This window comes from Zalophus californianus, chromosome 5, assembly GCF_009762305.2.
Source record: "Zalophus californianus isolate mZalCal1 chromosome 5, mZalCal1.pri.v2, whole genome shotgun sequence".
In the NCBI taxonomy this organism is placed as follows: domain Eukaryota; kingdom Metazoa; phylum Chordata; class Mammalia; order Carnivora; family Otariidae; genus Zalophus; species Zalophus californianus.
The window spans coordinates 80848885-80868096 of NC_045599.1; positions in this window are offsets into that span (position 1 = coordinate 80848885).

The following is a 19212-nucleotide window of genomic DNA, read 5'->3' on the forward strand; positions in this document are numbered from 1 at the left end:
GGCTTTAATTAAACTTGAGTTATAGCTGAGTAAACTTTCTCCTCTGCTGATAATTTCTCAAACATTTTTACCTTAATTTTTTACTTCTTAAAATATATTAAAATAATAATACAATGTATTACATATTTTATATTTTCCATTTCCTGGCACTGATTAGTATTCATATTTTAGCAAAAAAACAAAAACAAAAAAAAAAGGAAACATTAAAGTCTGAATGATGTTCCCCCCCAGCCAGAGGGAACCTTGATTATATGCATAGTATCAAGCACTATAATACATAAAATGTCCTGAGCATTTACATACAAATTTGCTTCTTAATTTTGTGTACTAAAATAAGCTTACACTCTCTCTGCCTTTGTACTCTTTCTTGTAAAACAAAACCAAAAAAAGCAAAATTCCAAACAGCCATTTACTCATTAAAAAATACAAAGAAATGTAGTACTATGTAGACAGGTAAAAAGCAACAAGATTTTTAAAAAGTATTCATGATAATAAGAAGTATCCAATGGAAATTAACCAAGTATTTTTAAGATAGTAGCTTAAATTTTGCATACAATCATATGTGAACTCTCCTATGAAATCTGAAAAAGCATACTGTAAATCCATGCCTTCATGGGAACCTAAACGATCTGACAGTCATAAACTGACCAGCTTAAGACATGGCCATGGATCTTTGGAAAACCAGAATATTCAACAGATGGTCTACAAGTATAAGTTTAAACTAGATTAACTCTACAAATATATGGATTTAAAAATCATATATTTTGTTAAGAATTTGAGTAATAAAGTAATTTGAGACATATATCAAATGTGTTTAAAGCATTAAAAACTATGTAACTATTTTAGATGTGCATAATATAGAACATTTAAATATTTTATGAAGTTAAAATTCATTTTCCTTAGTCAACTTGTCAGTTTTCAATTACATGAAACTTCTTAATTTATTTTAGTTAATTTATTTATTTTTAAAAGAGAAAGTACACATATATGAGTGGTAGGGGGGAGGGGAAGAGGAAGAGGGAGAGAGCATCTTAAGCAGGCTCCACAACCAGCGGGGAGCCCAGCATGGGGCTTAATCTCATGACCCTGAGATCATGACCTGGGTCAAAATCAAGAGTCGGGTGCTTAACCAACTGAGCCACCCAGGCGCCCCTGAAATTTTTTTTCTTTTAAATTGTGTATGTCTGGTCCATCATTTTACCCACTTGGGCTGTTATAACAAAATAACAAAGAGTGGGTAGCTTATAAACAACAGAAATTTATTTCTTATAGTTCTGGAGGCTGGAAATCCAAGATCAGAGTATCAGTACGGTGGGGTTCTGGTGAAAGAATTCTTAGGGTTGCAAGCTGTGATTTTGTGTTGATTATTAAAAGGGTGAGAGAGCTCTCTTGTGCCAATCTCCTTCATAAGGCCTCACCCTAATGACCTAATCACCTTCCTATAGGCCCCACCTCTTACTACTATCATATTGGGCATTAGGTTTTGATCATATCCACGTTGGGGTAACACAAACATTTAGACCATAGCACCCATTTTTTTTAAAACTAAATTATGTGTTAAAAGACGACAATGTACTCAAATCATGTTTTATATAATTTCATAAGACTTTTAAAGAAGACTAAGAGCAATACCTCTATCAAACAACACATCAAAATGTTTATAAAAATATATGAAAATCTAAATTATATCACCATTTTCAAAATTTGCCAAAGGTTTATTCAACAGTAAGTAGTTTTATTTCATTTTTTTCAGTTCAGTGATAGTTCACCCAGGTTATATTTTCAATTATTTTTTTTAATTTTTTATTGTTATGTTAATCACCATACATTACATCATTAGTTTTGGATGTAGTGTTCCATGATTCATTGTTTATGCATAACACCCAGTGCTCCACACAGAACGTGCCCTCTTTAATACCCATCAACAAGCTAACCCATCCCCCCACCCCGTTCCCCTCTAGAACCCTCAGTTTGTTTTTCAGAGTCCATCATCTCTCATGGTTGGTCTCCCCCTCTGATGTCCCTCCCTTCATTCTTCCCCTCCTGCTATCTTCTTTTTTTTTCTTAACATATATTGCATTATTTGTTTCAGAGGTACAGATCTGTGATTCAACAGTCTTGCACAATTCACAGCACTCGCCATAGCACATACCCTCCCCAGTGTCTATCACCCAGCCACCCATCCTTCCCACCCCCACCACTCCAGCAAACATCAGTTTGTTTCCTGAGATTAAGAATTTCTCATAACAATGAGGTCATATGATACATGTCTTTCTCTGATTGACTTATTTCACTCAGCATAATACCCTCCAGTTCCATCCATGTCATTGCAAATGGCGAGATCTCATTCCTTTTGATGGCTGCATAATATTCCATTGTGTATATATACCACATCTTCTTTATCCATTCATCTGTCAAAGGACATCGTGGCTCTTTCCACAGTTTGGCTAATGTGGACATTGCTGCTATAAACATTGGGGTGCATGTACCCCTTCGGATCCCTATATCTGTATCTTTGTGGTAAATACCCAGTAGTGCAATTGCTGGATCATATGGTAGCTCTATTTTCAACTATTTGAGGAACTTCCATAATGTTTTCCAGAGTGGTTTCACCAGCTTGCATTCCCAACAACAGTGTAGGAGGGTTCCCCTTTCTCCGCATCCCCGCCAACATCTGTCGTTTCCTGACTTGTTAATTTTAGCCATTCTGACGGGTGTGAGGTGGTATCTCATTGAGGTTTTGATTTATATTTCCCTGATGCCAAGCAATGCTGAGCACTTTTTCATGTGTCTGTTGGCCATATGGATGTCTTCTTTGGAAAAATGTCTGTTCATGTCTTCTGCCCATTTCTTGATTGGATTATTTGTTCTTTGGGTGTTGAGTTTGATAAGTTCTTTATAGATTTTGGATACTAGCCCTTTATCTGATATGTCATTTGCAAATATTTTCTCCCATTCTGTCGGTTGTCTTTTGGTTTTGTGGACTGTTTCTTTTGCTGTGCAAAAGCTTTTTATCTTGATGAAATCCCAATAGTTCATTTTTGCCCTTGCTTCCCTTGTCTTTGGCGATATTTCTAGAAAGAAGTTGCTGTGGCTGAGGTCGAAGAGGTTGCTGCCTGTGTTCTCCTTTAGGATTTTGATGGACTCCTGTCTCATGTTTAGGTCTTTCAACCATTTGGAGTCTATTTTTGTGTGTGGTGTAAGGAAATGGTCCAGTTTCATTCTTCTGCATGTGGCTGTCCAATTTTCTCAACACCATTTGTTGAAGAGACTTTTTTCCACTGCACATTCTTTCCTGCTTTGTCAAAGATTAGTTGACCATAGAGTCGAGGGTCCATTTCTGGGCTCTCGATTCTGTTCCATTGATCTATGTGTCTGTTTTTGTGCCAGTACCACACTGTCTTAATGATGACAGCTTTGTAATAGAGCTGGAAGTCTGGAATTGTGATGCCGACAGCTTTGCTTTTCTTTTTCAACATTCCTCTGGCTATTTGGGGTCTCTTCTGGTTCCATACAAATTTTAGGATTATTTGTTCCATTTCTTTGAAAAAAGTGGATGGTATTTTGATGGGGATTGCATTGAATGTGTAGATTGCTCTAGGTAGCATTGACATCTTCACAATGTTTGTTCTTCCAATCCATGAGCGTGGAACGTTTTTCCATTTCTTTGTGTCTTCCTCAATTTCTTTCATGAGAATTTTATAGTTTTCTGAGTACAGATCCTTTGCCTCTTTGGTTAGGTTTATTCCTAGGTATCTTATGGTTTTGAGTGCAATTGTAAATGGGATAAACTCCTTCATTTGTCACTCCTCTGTCTTGTTGTTGGTGTATAGGAATGCCACTGATTTCTGTGCATTGATTTAATATCCTGCCACTTTACTGAATTCCTGTATGAGTTCTAGCAGTTTTGGGGTGGAGTCTTTTGGGTTTTCCACATACAGTATCATATCATCTGCAAAGAGTGACAGTTTGTCTTCCTATTTGCCTATTTGGATGCCTTTGATTTCTTTTTGTTGTCTGATTGCTGTGGCTAGGACTTCTAGTACTATGTTGAATAGCAGTGGTGATAGTGGACATCCCTGTCGTGTTCCTGACCTTAGGGAGAAAGCTCTCAGCTTTTCCCCATTGAGAATGATATTCGCTGTGGGTTTTTCATAGATGGCTTTTATGGTATTGAGGTAGGTACCCTCTATGCCTATACTCTGAAGAGTTTTGATCAAGAAAGGGTGCTGTACTTTGTCAAATGCTTTTTCTGCATCTATTGAGAGGATCATATGATTCTTGTGCTTTCTTTTGTTAATATATTGTATCACGTTGACTGATTTGCGGATGCTGAGCCAACCTTGCAGCCCAGGGATAAATCCCACTTGGTCATGGTGAATAATCCTTTTAATGTACTGTTGGATCCTATTGGCTAGTATTTTGGTGAGAATTTTTGCATCCATGTTCATCAAGGATATTGGTCTGTAATTTTCCTTTTTGATGGGGTCTTTGTCTGGTTTTGGGATCAAGGTAATGGTGGTCTCATAAAATGAGTTTGGAAGTTTTCCTTCCATTTCTATTTTTTGGAAGAGTTTCAGGAGAATATGTATTAATTCTTCTTGAAATGTTTGGTAGAATTCCCCTGGGAAGCCATCTGGCCCTGGGCTTTTGTTTGTTGGGAGATTTTTGATGACTGCTTCAATATCCTTAGTGGTTATAGGTCTGTTTAGGTTTTTTATTTCTTCCTGGTTCAATTTTGGTAGTTGATACATCTCTAGGAATGCATCCATTTCTTCCAGGTTATCTAATTTGCTGGCATAGGATTGCTCATAATATGTCTTATAATTGTTTGTATGTCTTTGGTGTTGGTTGTGATCTCTCTCTTTCATCCATGATTTTGTTGATTTGGGTCATTTCTCTTTTCTTTTTGATAAGTCTGGCCAGGGGTTTATCAATCTTGTTAATTCTTTCAAAGAACCAGCTCCTAGTTTCGTTGATCTATTCTACTGTTCTTTTGGTTTCTATTTCATTGATTTCTGCTCTGATCTTTATTATTTCTCTTCTCCTGCTGGGTTTAGGTTTTATTTGCTGTTCTTTCTCCAGCTTCTTTAGGTGTAGAGTTAGGTTGTGTATTTGAGACCTTTCTTGTTTCTTGAGAAAGGCTTATATTGCTATATATATTCTTCTTCAGACCACCTTTGCTATATCCCAAAGATTTTGAACAGTTGTGTTTTCATTTTCACTGGTTTCCATGAATTTTTTTAATTCTTCTTTAATTTCCTGGTTGACCCATTCATTCTTTAGTAGGATGCTCTTTAGCCTCCATGTATTTGAGTTCTTTCCAACTTTCCTCTTGTGATTGAGTCCTAGTTTCAAAGCACTGTCTGAAAATATGCAGGGAATAATCCCAAGCTTTTGGTACTGGTTGAGACCTGATTTGTGACCTAGGATGTGATCTATTCTGGAGAATGTTCCATGAGCACTAGAGAAGAATGTGTATTCCGTTGCTTTGGGATGGAGTGTTCTGAATATGTCTGTGAAGTCCATTTGGTCCAGTGTGTCGTTTAAAGTCTTTATTTCCTTGTTGATCTTTTGCTTAGATGATCTGTCCATTTCAGTGAGGGGAGTGTTAAAGTCCCCCACTATTATTGTATTGTTGTCAATGTGTTTCTTTGCTTTTGTTATTAATTGCCTTATATAATTGGCTGCTCCCACATTAGGGGCATAGATATTTACAATTGTTAGATCTTCTTGTTGGATAGACCCTTTAAGTACGATATAGTGTCCTTCCTCATCTCTTATTATAGTCTTTGTTTTAAAATCTAATTTGTCTGATATAAGGATTGCCACCCCAGCTTTCTTTTGGTGTCCATTAGCATGGTAAATGGTTTTCCACCCCCTCACTTTCAATCCTGGGGTGTCTTTGGGTCTAAAGTGAGTCTCTTGCCGACAGCATATCGATGGGTCTTGTTTTTTAATCCAATCTGATAGCCTGTGTCTTTTGATTGGGGCATTATCCCATTTACATTCAGGGTAACTATTGAAAGATATGAATTTAGTGCCATTGTATTGCCTGTAAGGTGACTGTGACTGTATATTGTCTGTGTTCCTTTCTGGTCTATGCTGCTTTTAGGCTCTCTCTTTGCTTAGAGGACCCCTTTCAATATTTCTTGGAGGGCCGGTTTTGTGTTTGCAAATTCCTTTAGTTTTTGTTTGTCCTGGAAGCTTTTTATCTCTCCTCAATTTTCAATGACAGCCTAGCTGGATATAGTATTCTTGGCTGCATAATTTTCTCGTTTAGTGCTCTGAAGATATCATGCCAGTCCTTTCTGGCCTGCCAGGTCTCTGTGGATAGGTCTGTTGCCAATCTAATGTTTCTACCATTGTAGGTTACAATCTCTTCTCCTGAGCTGCTTTCAAGGTTTTCTCTTTGTCTCTGAGACTCGTAAGTTTTACTATTAGATGTCGGGTTGTTGACCTATTTTTTATTTATTTTGAGAGGGGTTCTCTGTGCCTCCTGGATTTTGATGCCTATTTCCTTCCCCACATTAGGGAAGTTCTCTGCTATAATTGGCTCCAATATACCTTCTGCCCCTTTCTCTCTTTCTTCTTTTTCTGGGATCCCAATTATTCTAATGTTGTTTCATTTTATTGTATCGCTTTTCTCTCGAATTCTGCCCTCGTGATCCAGTAGTTGTTTATGTCTCTTTTTCTCAGCTTCTTTCTTTTCCATCATTTGGTCTTCCATATCGCTGATTCTCTCTTCTGCCTCATTTATCCTAGCATTTAGTGCCCCCATTTTTGATTGTACTTCATTAATAGCCTTTTTGAATTTGATTTGGTTAGATTTTAGTTCTTTCATTTCTCCAGGAAGGGTTTCTCTAATAACTTCCATGCTTTTTTCAAGCCCAGCTAGTATCTTTAAAATCATGATTCTGAACTCTAGGTCCGACATCGTACTAATGTCCGTATTGAGTAGGTCCCTGGCAGACGGTACTACCTCTTGTTCTTTTTGCTGAGGTCATTTTTTTCATCCTGTCCTTTTGGCCAGAGGAGAATAGATGAATGAGAGAACAAAATGCTCACAGGTTAACAACGTCCCCAGCAAATATACTCTAAACAAATCAGAAAAGACCTGAAACCAGGGGCAAAGAAAGGAAAAGAAAGAAAAAAGAGGAAAAAAAAGAGAAAAAGATAAAAACAAACAAAAACAGAACAACAAAAAAAAAACAGAATATGATCAAATATGATCAGGCTAGTGCATAGATCAGTGCCACACACTAGATTTTGGGTGTATTTTGTTCTGCTAGAAGAAAGTGCCTCCTAAAATTTTTAAAGAAAGAAAGACTTATATATGTACAAAATAAGGGTTGATTCAATGAAGGGATGGAAGATGACTGTAAAGATGAAAATTTTAAAAGATTTTATAAAAGGAATTGATACGAAGTTGTTTGAAAAAAGCAAGATTTTTTTTTAAGATTTTATTTATTTTTGAGAGAGAGAGAGAGAGAGAATGATAGAGAGCACGAGAGGAAAGAGGGTCAGAGGGAGAAGCAGACTCCCTGCTGAGCAGCAAGCCCAATGTGGGACTCAATCCCGGGACTCCAGGATCATGACCTGAGCTGAAGGCAGTCGCTTAACCAACTGAGCCACCCAGGCACCCGAAAGAAGATTTAAAAAAAAAAAAAGAAAAAAAGGGAGAGAATGTGATCAGGCAGGAGACTAGAACAAAGCCATACACTAGTGATTCGGGGTATATTTTGATCTGTTAGAAGAAACTGTATCTCAAAATTTTAAAGAGAGAACAACTTATATATATATATGCCAAAAATAAAGGTATCTACTATGAAGGGATAGAATATGACTCTAAAAATGAAAAATATTTTTTTTTTCCAAAAGGGATTGATAAGATGTTGGTTGAAAAAGGGAAAAAGAAAAATTAAAAAAAAAAAAAACAGTTAAAAAAATTAACTTTGAAAAACTAATGAGTCATGGTAAAAAAGCCATGAATTCTATGTGCAGTATTCCCCTAGCGCTGGACTTCTCCCGTTCTCCTTGATCGGTAAACTTGGTCTTGGCTGGCTGTTCGTGCTGATCTTCTGGGGGAGGGGCCTGTTGCCATGGTTCCCAAACGTCTTTGCCAGAGGCGGAATTGCCCTGCCCTTGCGGGTCTGGGCTAAGCCATCTGCTCGGGTTTGCTCTCGGGAGCTTTTGTTCCCTGCAAGCTTTTTGTACAGTGTTGGAGGACGAGAGTGAAAATGATGGCCTCCCAATCTCCACCCGGAGGAGCCGAGAACTTGGGGCCCCGCTCCTCAGTGTGCCCCCAGAGAAAAGCAGTCACTCCCGTCTCCCTGGTCTCTGGCCGCACTCCGTGCTCACCCGGCCTATGACCCAGTGTTTCTATCTCTGGCATCCGACCCAGTGTGGTGTCTCCAAACCCAGCAGATCCCTGCGGTGCGCTCCCGCGCTGCTCCTCCTTGGGGCAGGAAGGGGAGTCTCTCTGGATCTGCTGCTTGTTGGGTCCCTGCTGGAGGAGCAGTGGCCCGACTGTCACTGATCACAGTTTATGGCCACCCGGAGCTGAGAGCCCGCACCTCAGCTCCGTCTCTGCAGCCAGCTTCCCTGCTCTGATACCTGGGAGCTGTGCTGCACTCAGGCACCCCTGGTCTTTCTGTGACCCCGAGGGTCCTGAGACCACACTGTCCCATGAGGGTTCCACCCCTGCTTAGCCACTAGAGCGATGTCCCTCAGCGGAGCCGACTTCTAAAAGTTCTGATTTTGTGCTCGGCGGCTCTAGCACTTGCCAGAAGCGGCCGACGGAGGCCTCCTCCCCCCCCCCCCAGCCGTCTATCCTCTGGAATATCACCTCGGATTCACTTCTCTGCACGTCCTACCTTCCAGTAAGTGGTCGCTTCTCTGTTCAGAGAGTTGTTGCTGTTCTTCTCTTCGGTCTCCTGTTGAGTTCGTAGGTGTTCAGAATGGTTTGATCCCTATTCAGCTGAATTCCTGAGACCAGAAGAAATCCAGGTCTCCTACTCCTCCACCATCTTGCTCCGCCCCCTCACCCAGGTTATAAATCCCACCATAAAGTAGTAAGAAAGGGTGAAGAATGAAAAATTTTAAAATATTATAAAAGATTCTTTATATCCCAATAATAGATCATTTTAGGAAAGTTTAGGATTTAAATTAATAGGTATAATTTCAATCTGTTAAGCAAATAACTTCTATTTTAATAAAATATTTGAATTAAGATTAACCAATTTGGAATTAATAAATTGTCAATCCATTTTGCTGCCAAAAAAAGCTATTAAAAATTAGCATTCTTTTGAATTGGCACAACAAACCTCACATAATATTTCTCTTATCTAATGTGATTGAATCTGCCTGGTTTTTATATGGAAAAGCCTGTAAGAATTGCCTTTATTTCTACTACAGTATACTTAATAAACAAGAAGGACTTTATATTTCCAAATATTTGAAATAATACTGATGGTTTCAGTTTCTCATATTTTGTATATGCAATTTTCTTATCTAACTAATTTTACCTTTTCCTTTCTCAATAAGTTATTAAAACAGTTTAATTGTTGCTCATTTTAAGATTTGTTGAATGAAAGTTGAGTAAGTTTAAAGATTATCTTTAGGTCAGATTTATTGGTATTGCCTAAAGACAATAAAAGATGAATTGCAAATTAGGTGATTGTGAGTCACATCAGTATTCAGCGTCTGGAAAATAAAACATTTAAGGAGCAGATCTGGTATCTCCTATATAAAAATTCACGTAGCAGGAAATAGTTATACCATAAGGAGTCAGACTGATGGATGAGTGCGTTGGAAAAGCACAGTAAATGGGAGATCAACAAGATCCACTTCCAAATCTTATTTTTCAATTCAACCATATGAGACCAAGCTGGTGCCGTATCAGGAAATGGTCCACACAAAGGGAAAAATGTGATTATGACATTTCTCATTAAATCAAAATAACACAATTATTATACTCACTGCATTTCACCTTGCACAATCCAGTGACCTAGAGAGAAGTAATTCTCACATGTTTTTCATACATGAAAAGTAAAGGATATAATGCACGATTTATACCAAAAGAAAACAAAATACTGAATTTTTCTCCACAACTTAAAAAATACTGCTATTCTTAATATTTAGGAAAGTATTTTGTAAAAAATTAATTAGCAAACAAAAAGGAGAGGCAGCTTAACTAATTCTAATTCTATAATGCAAGTATTAACATCAAGAGGACAGAATAAAAAGTTTTCTTTGGATTTGCCTTATTTGCTATTTACAAAAGAAAGTAATTGATGTTCTTCTGGAGTTTTCCTTTACTTTTCAACCAGTTAAATAGGTTTTGGTCTAAAGGATATGAGTGAACTTTTAAGCTAGACATTGCTAATTTTAATTATGCCTGGAATGGCCTTACATGGCATATTTTAGAAGTATCTTGGTATCAGAACTGAAATAAGTGCAAGTTTTCTTGGAAATTCAGACTCTCAATACCCTATATTAATCATTTGTACTATAACTTGATATTTATACTGAGCACAGATTTCTGTTGCCATGAATATAGAAAAAAAAATAAAACAAGCAAGTGGCTTTCAGTGGACTGTAAATCAATACTTGGGCAAAAATATAACCTGTTAACTTTTCTATGTTCCTGTCCAAACCCCAGGCTAATAGCACTTCAATATTTCAAACGTTAAGTAAATCTTCTGTAAGAAAACCATACTTTTGAAACCAAAATATGTCTGGTTTTGATTTGTTATTGCCACATAAGCACAGAACATAAACTACTTCCCATTGCTATGGTTTTACCACAGCATGCTTTCTCTGTCTGTGAGCACAAAATATGAAACAGGCTCTTTTCATACAGGAGGAAACCAGTTTAAAAAAAAAAAAAAGTTACCGTGGCTTGGAAACTTCACCATTCCTATCCCATAACCCCATTCAAGAAGGTCACTTTTTTTCCTCCCAGAGGATGTCTCAAATCAATGCGTGTTTCTGTCATTTTCATCTCTTTACCTTAAAGGATAGGACTAAAATTTCCTTGTGATGAGTGGGCATTTAAACATTACCCCTATTGATCATATTTTCTTGGATTATATTAAAACCTTAATCCATTTTGCAAATGCATGGAGTTCTGTAAAAATTTTTAAAGATTTTTTTTTTATTTTTTTGTCAGAGAGAGAGAGCACAAGCAGGGGCAGTGGCAGGCAGAGGGAGAGGCAGACTCCCTGCTGAGCAAGGAGCCCTATGCGGGACTCCATTCCAGTCCTGGGAATCTGGGATCATGACCTGAGCCGAAGGCAGGTGCTTAACGGACCGAGCCATCCCACTTATGAAATTCTTACTTAAACTTTATTTAAAACAAGTCCTGTCCCATAAAATTTATTTGATTTAATGTTTATTAATAAATGCTGAGACGATTATTTTGCCTATATTAATAACTCAGTTAACCTAAGCCAATTTAATTTGAAAACTCTCAATCACTAGTCATAATGGAGCTACTAAAAATAGTAATTTTCTTTTCCAACTTTATTTTGTTATGATTCTGTTATACATTACAAAAATTTAATCAGAATCTATACCCAGTAAATCTTCATGCCTCTGATGGTACTGATTGTCTCCTAGACTATGCCAAGTGGGTCAGTGTGGTAACGTGGTCTTCTGACTAACATATAGCAGTGAACTGGCAGGAAACCTGTTCCTGCTTGGAAGACTCTGAGCGATCATTTGATTCCTGTGTATCCAAGCCTATGGAAAATGTTACAACCTTCTCTTTATTAAGAGTCTCATGCTCTACTGACTGAGCTAGCTGGGCATCCCACAACCTTCTCTTTATTTGGAAAGAAAGAAAGAGAAAGAGAGAAAGGGAGAAAGGGAGAAAGGGAGAAAGAGAGAAAGAGAGAAAGAGAGAGAAAGAAAGAAAGAGGAAAGAAAAAAAAGAAAAGGAAATAGAAAAGAAACGAAAAGAAAAAAATCTAACTTTTAGAAAGAAACCAACTTGGCCACATTCTATTTTTTGTATAGAAATCGAACAGTATAATCAGATACATGTAGTTTATGAAAAAAAAACTTGAGATGTTCTGATTGAGCAGAGAAGTGAGGACATATGGGCAGCAGTCACGCAGTTTCTGCATAATCAATCATGTAGAGCAGATTGAGTCAGTTAGATGTATTGTGTCTATGTTTTCCATCAATATTCTGTACTTGAGACAGAGAACTACCAAGAGTTTTCTTTAAGAAGCCATTAAAGAGGGCACGTTCTACATGGAGCACTGGGTGTTATGCACAAACAATGGATCATGGAACGCTACATCAAAAACTGATGATGTAATGTATGGTAATTAAGATAACAATAAAAATTAAAAAACTTTTTAAAGAAATGGAAGAAAAAAAAGAAGCCATTTAATGCCTTCCAACTGTGTAGGACATACAGGAGGAGACACCTTAGGAAACTTATTCTCTTGCCGAGTTTAGGGCCTTCACTTGGTGATGGATTTTTTTCCATGGTTATGATGGGAATTTCCACTGGAGTGTATTTTTTAGGAGAAAACAACATAACTTTCCATAAAGAATGACTTTTATTTCCTCCATAGAGATACATAATAAAATCTTGCAATCATGAATATAACTTTTAGACATACTCTAATGTAAGAATAAACAAGTGGGATTGATACCATGTTTGTGTATTCCAAGTAGTGGTGTGTGCTTTTGCCACTTTCTACTTGTAAATTATCCCCAGTGTACTATTTTTTTTTTTTTTATCTTTTGTGTCTTTTTCTGTCAGCCCATGATGCTTTATCTATTGTCATTTTATGTTGGTGTCCATGCTTTTCCTCAACCCTCTTCTCGGCAGGAGATAAAGAGAGCAACTGGAGTCCCAAGTTGGATTTCACATCAGCAGTCTGAGTGGTGTCTTTTCTCTGAAGCACTGAGACACTGTTTGCTTGGTGAGCAAAATAGGTCTACCATGTTCATGCTTACTGTTCATTTCATTTTTCTGTTTTATATGATTAAGCTCCATTATGAGGATTTTCAGGTCACCCACAGTTAAATGTTATTCCAGCTGATGGACACTTTGATCAACTTGTCTCACAACTTTCCTTTGAAAATTGCATGTTCCCTTTCAAAAGATTTCTCAGCAAAAATGGTTTTAAATTAACTCATCAAAGAAAAAGTAATACACAGAGGCCAATTAATATATTCACTGACTTAGCTTGTGCTGCCTCTTCTTTCTTTCATCCTGACCCATGCAGTTAATTTGAAGGACAAGTATTAAATATGTGAGTAAGGGAAAAAAAAAAAAGTAAGAGAGAGAGAAAAATCCACTAATCTAAGACCGCCCTTGCATTGGCCCCAGAATTTATTTTCAGCATTATTCAGTGTAATGAGGAAACCATACCACATGTTGTGTTGTTGTTATTGTTGAAATGTGTGAACTTGAATCTTTAATCTGTTGATTGAGGCAGGATGTGCATTTGCCAGTGATTTAGCTATGAATATAATGCATAGAGATGGCAAAACAAAGGTTATGCTTTTATGTTCGCAATAAGGGTATATTTTGAAGAGAAAATTTTCTTAAGGTTCAATGTATAAATGTGTTTCACTTATATTACAGGCCTATACTATTAGACAACATTTATAGTTTACATTTTTTGGAAAATTTAAGACGTATAATAAATTGGACCACTAATGCTATACTAGGTAGAAACTTTCACTTTTACCTTTATTATTAATCAAGCATGTTAAAATAGTGTCATTTTACTGATAATGTTTTTTATTTTAGTCATTTCAATTTTTCCCTGCTCTTTACAAAAAAAAGATCTAATAGTATTACTTATTTCTTTTAAAGGCGTGTGCTTGTATGTGTGTCCTCATAATTACATGCTATCTTACATTTTGCTCTCTTTTACTATGTCAGCATTGTTACACTTTAAATAATAGCTCAAGTTATCAAATGCCCAAGGGCATTGATAGTCTTTCAATGAGTTCAAGATATATTCCTAACTTAAAACACACTTGTAATGAATTCCACACCTGCATAGCTGAAAGGCATTTTATGTATTGGGGTCTCCAGGGCTTTTCAGGTCTGAAGATTATAATACAGCAATTAAAGCAAGGTTTGTAGTAGCATTCTCATTATCTGAACAGAACTCCATCTGCTGAAATTGACAGAAAATATTTAATTCTAGACATTTGAGGATACTGTCTGGAACATTTGCATTAATAAAGGGGAAACCATACAGTGGGTCATGTTACTTTCAAAGAGATTAAAGAACGTGTAATGACAGAGAAACTCAGGGAACTTCCTTATAACAAGAAAAATGGGTGGGACACTCTTACATAGAGCTTTCAAATGACTGTGCAGTGTTAAGCTGCAGAAAAGAGATTAACTGATGGGACTGACAGCATGAAACTGCCAGAAAACTAACCATGCCATTTCCTGATCCTAGTACTACTCATCAATGTCAAATTATAAGTTATAACATGCTAACAGAGGGAGATGAGGGGATTACAAAATATTAAAATGAAGATACTAGGGAAAGAATCTCTATTAACACTTGATCTTGATACTGTCCAGATAAAGGCAAAAATAAGTAATGCCTTTCTAAATTCATGGGTTGCAGAAGTAGAGCTTGCAAACGCTTCTCATTATTGTAACTTAGATATTATCATGTACCCCAATATGTGATCCCAGTTTCAAAACTCTATGGTGTCTAACTGGGTGAAACTGGCCCTTTATAGCATTTGTTGAAGAACCTAAAACAAAATCAACTTAATAATAAAAGCAAATGATTGTATCACTTTATAGTGCTCTCATTAATTGTGCCTTAAAATAAGTCTTCATCTCTTGGTACTTAAGTCAGATCCTCTTATTGTATCCATTTATTTCTTCTTCTTTTTTCTTTTAAGTATAATTGACATACAGTAATCTAATAGTTTCAGGTGTGTATTATAGTGACTCGATATTTTTACACATTACAAAATGATTCCCATGATCATTCAAGTGTAGTTACCGTCTGTCACTTCACAAAATTATTACAGATTATTGTCTGTATTCACTTTGCAGTACATTAGATCCCTATGATTTATTTTTTATAACTGTAAGTTTGTTACGTCTTAAGTCCCCTTTCTATTTCACCCACCTCCCCCGCCCTTTCCTCCCTCTTGGTAACTAGGGTTTTGTTTCCTGTACCTATTGAGTCTGTTTCTGTTTTGTTTTGTTTGTTCATTTGTTGTTGCTGTTGTTGTTTTTAGATTCCACATATAAGTGAAATCATGCAGTGTTGGTCTTTGTCTGACTTATTTCATTTAGCATAACATCCTCTAGGTCTGTCCATGTTGTCACAAATGGCAAGATTTTATTCTTCTTTATGGCTAAATAATACTCCATTAGATAGATAGATAGATAGATAGATAGATAGATAGATAGATAGATATCACATCTTCTTTATCCATTCATCTGTCAGTGGATGCTTAGGTTGCTTCCATGTATCCATTCATTAATTGCTAAGAAGATGGCACTTTTAGCTACTAACTGTCTTCCCTCAGGTTATCAGTAAGTTGTGAAAGGATGTTTCAAACATAACTCTTCTCATTTCCAGTTCTATGCTTTTTCCTTTACACTATGCTGCAACTTAAGTGGTCTCTTAAATGAGAGTTTTTATAAGCATTTAAATCCAGATGTATTTGATGACCTTTATTTTTTTTTAAGGCTGTCCTCATTTGCAACTGAGTGTGAAAGGTCATTCTAATGTGTTCATTTTTTTTTGGTGGCTCACATTTATTATGTAAAGTGGCAGTATGTTTTATACAATAAAGACATGTAGTCAAAACCAGATTCTAAAGAGAATTAAGTTAAAATGGTATAAATGGTACAAAAAGGATGAGCTCCTAGATCAAACCCTCATTATCTGCTACGGGACCTAAAAATAGCCAAGAAAAAAGATAACTGTTCATAGCATTGAAAGCAACTAAGCTTGATAGACAAGTAATTGTCAAAATCTGGAAGGACTTCCAGAAATGGAACCCCAGATATCATGCTTTAATAAAAACAACTAATGTCAGAGGTTCTGTTTCCACATAGGTTGTAAAAAAAGTCACAATAGTGTATACCAAAATTAACAATGAGAAACTGGATCATCTACAAAATTCATAGCTGGTGTGTCTATATTCATATCAGACAGGCTTCATTTCAGAATATAAAATAATACTAGTGATGGAAAGGATCATTTCATAATGATAAAGGGGTCAATTCACCAAGAAGTCATACTAGTACTAATGTATATACACCCAACAACAGAGCTTCAAAATGCATGGGAAAAAATGTGATAGAATTGAAAGGAAAAACAGAGAAACTAAAATGGTAGTTGGAGACTTGAATATTGCTCTCTCAGAAAGTGGATAATAAACCAATAATCTCATAGAAGAATTGGCCAACGTTATCTACCAAGTAGGCCAAATTGATATTTATAGAATAGTCCATTCAAGAACAGCCAAATACATGTTATTTAAAAATGCATATAAAACATTATATCTATATATTTATCTATATACATAGATATCATATTCCAGGCCACAAAACAAACTTCAGTATTAAATTAATAGAAATCATTCAAAATATGTTCACAGATTATAACAGAATTAAAGTAAAAATTTAATTTTTAGTCCAAAGTGTTTAGAAATTAAACAACATGATTGCAAATAACCCCAGGTCAAATAAAAAGTCTCAAGGAAATTTTAAAAATATTTCAAACGGAGTAAAAAGGAAGAAATCGTTTCAGAATTTGTGTAAGGCAGCTAAAGGAGGGCTGAGAGTGAAATGTGTGGCATTAAATGCTTACGTTAGAAGATAAGAAAGGTCTCAAACCCGTGATGTAAACCTCCACCTTAAGAAACTAGAAACAGAGCAAATGAAAACCAAAGTAAATAGTAAAGAGAAGAGGGTACCTGGGTGGCTCAGTCATTAAGCGTCTGCCTTCGGCTCAGGTCATGATCCCAGGGTCCTGGGATCAAGTCCCACATCAGGCTCCCTGCTCAGCAGGAGACCTGCTTCTCCCTCTCCCACTCCCCCTGCTTGTGTTCCTGCTCTTGCTGTGTCTCTCTCTGTCAAATTAATAAATAAAATCTTTAAAAAAAAATAGTAAAGAGAAGAGAAGCCTCATGACACATCAGTTTCTAAAACCACCACCATGAGCAGTGATCTGGATGACTTGGTGCAGAAGATTAAGGGTGGTATAAGGAGTCGATGAGGAGTAAAATAGGGATTATGAATAAAAAATTTAAACTTCTCCATGCTAGGGAACTTGATGAGTTTTTCACACCTGTTTTATTTCCTGCTGACATCAATTGTAGACATTGTAAGTCATGTATAAGCTTCAGGTACCCATATTTCTTCTGTCCTATTGGATGTCATAGGTGCATGGCAGTAGGCTGTAGGTGGAGCATGATGGAAAGCCAGCCTCACAATAATAATCATGTCTAACACTGGGATAGCACTCTATGCCACAAACTGTTCTAAATGCTTCCTGTATAGTTATGAAATTTAATTAGCCTAACAACCCTGGATGATTATTATTATCACCATTTTACATATGAAAAACCTGAGGCACCGAGGATTTAAGTAATTCTCACAAGGTCCCAGAGCTAGTAAGTAGCTGTGCAGGATTTCACCCCAGGCAGTTTTTATCATTATGCTATAAAATAAGTGTTGTAATGCCTTGAAATTGTTCATAAGTATTTTTTCCTATATAATTTCTCTCTCACTCTGTGCTTGAAAGCTAAACCTATTTAAGTTGTGGCAAAAATACACAGTGCTGGTCTGACATTGAGCTTGTTGAATATTACCGCAGCAATTGGCTCAAAGTAGAACTTCTCATTTGGAACAGAGTACGAACCACTGATTATTTTGGGGATCCAAATTACTTGGATTTCAATTTTTTTCCAAGATTTAATTTGGTTTCCACATTTTCATGCTTTCTTTTTAAAACTGTCATTCACATTTTGAACTTTTAAATTCTCCTCCAAAAGTTTTAGTAAAAACTGGTTTGTAAAATTCTATCAGTAATATGTAAAACTAGTTTATTTCCACAAAATATACATTTAAATGATAGATGGTATCTGCAAAACAGTTTATTTTGGCGTCTTATATTCTTCTTTTAAAATGCACCTTTCAACAAAAGAAATAAATAAAATGCATCTTTCAGGGGCGCCTGGGTGGCTCAGTGGGTTAAGCATCCGACTTCCAGTTTTGGCTCAGGTCATGATCTCATGGGTCCTGGGATTGAGCCCTGTGTCAGGCTCTGCACTCAGCGGGGAGTCTTCTCCTCTACTTCTCCCTTTCCCTCTGCCCCTCTGTATGCTCTTCTCTCTCTTTCTCGCTCTCTAAAATAAGTGAATAAATCTTTAAAAAAGTCTCTTAAAAATGCATCTTTCATGTAAGTCTTTCATTGCACAGTCAGGTTATATGTTATATCAAATTGTTTTTTTCAATTGCTAATTACTTACTATTTAAAAATGGAAAATTATTTAGAAATTGAAGTACATTATACATAAAGTTGGTGTTTTTTTGATATTTGACATGGTAATAAGTTATTTTAAAAATAGAGTATCACATTAACATTCAGAATTAGAATAAATATATTAAATAGCAATAAAGTACATATATAAATATATTTATGCATTTTGGAATAATCATAACTATTTTTCAAAACTAATTGGAAACTATTTGAAATATGATTAAATGTGGCATACATCTACAGTTTTCTGAACAGTTACTACTTAGGAGCATTAACACTTGGTGACTTTGCCATAAGCTGTTAACTTTGAAAATGACCCTTCAAGCTAGATATGATTGATATGGATGACATTAATGCATTAATAGTGTCAATGTAGCATTTGTCAAAGTTACTGTAATCAAGAGACAGCCAACTGTTAGAAACTGCAGGAGAATGTTCTTCTAAGTTGTATATATCTTTTTCTGTGTTGGAATTTCTGATGTATATTTTAAGAATAAGGTGATTAAAGTACTGTGACTAGAACAAAGTCAAGAAGTACAGATTTCATATTACAAAGATTGATTTCAAATGAAGATATTGGCTAGCTGCCCCTAATTTGCACTCTTTCATGTTCCTATTGAAATATTCATGAAATTATGTAAGAGATACTTTCAAACTGCAGTGCCACTGAAAACTAGGAATAATGCCTGATAACCTTGCA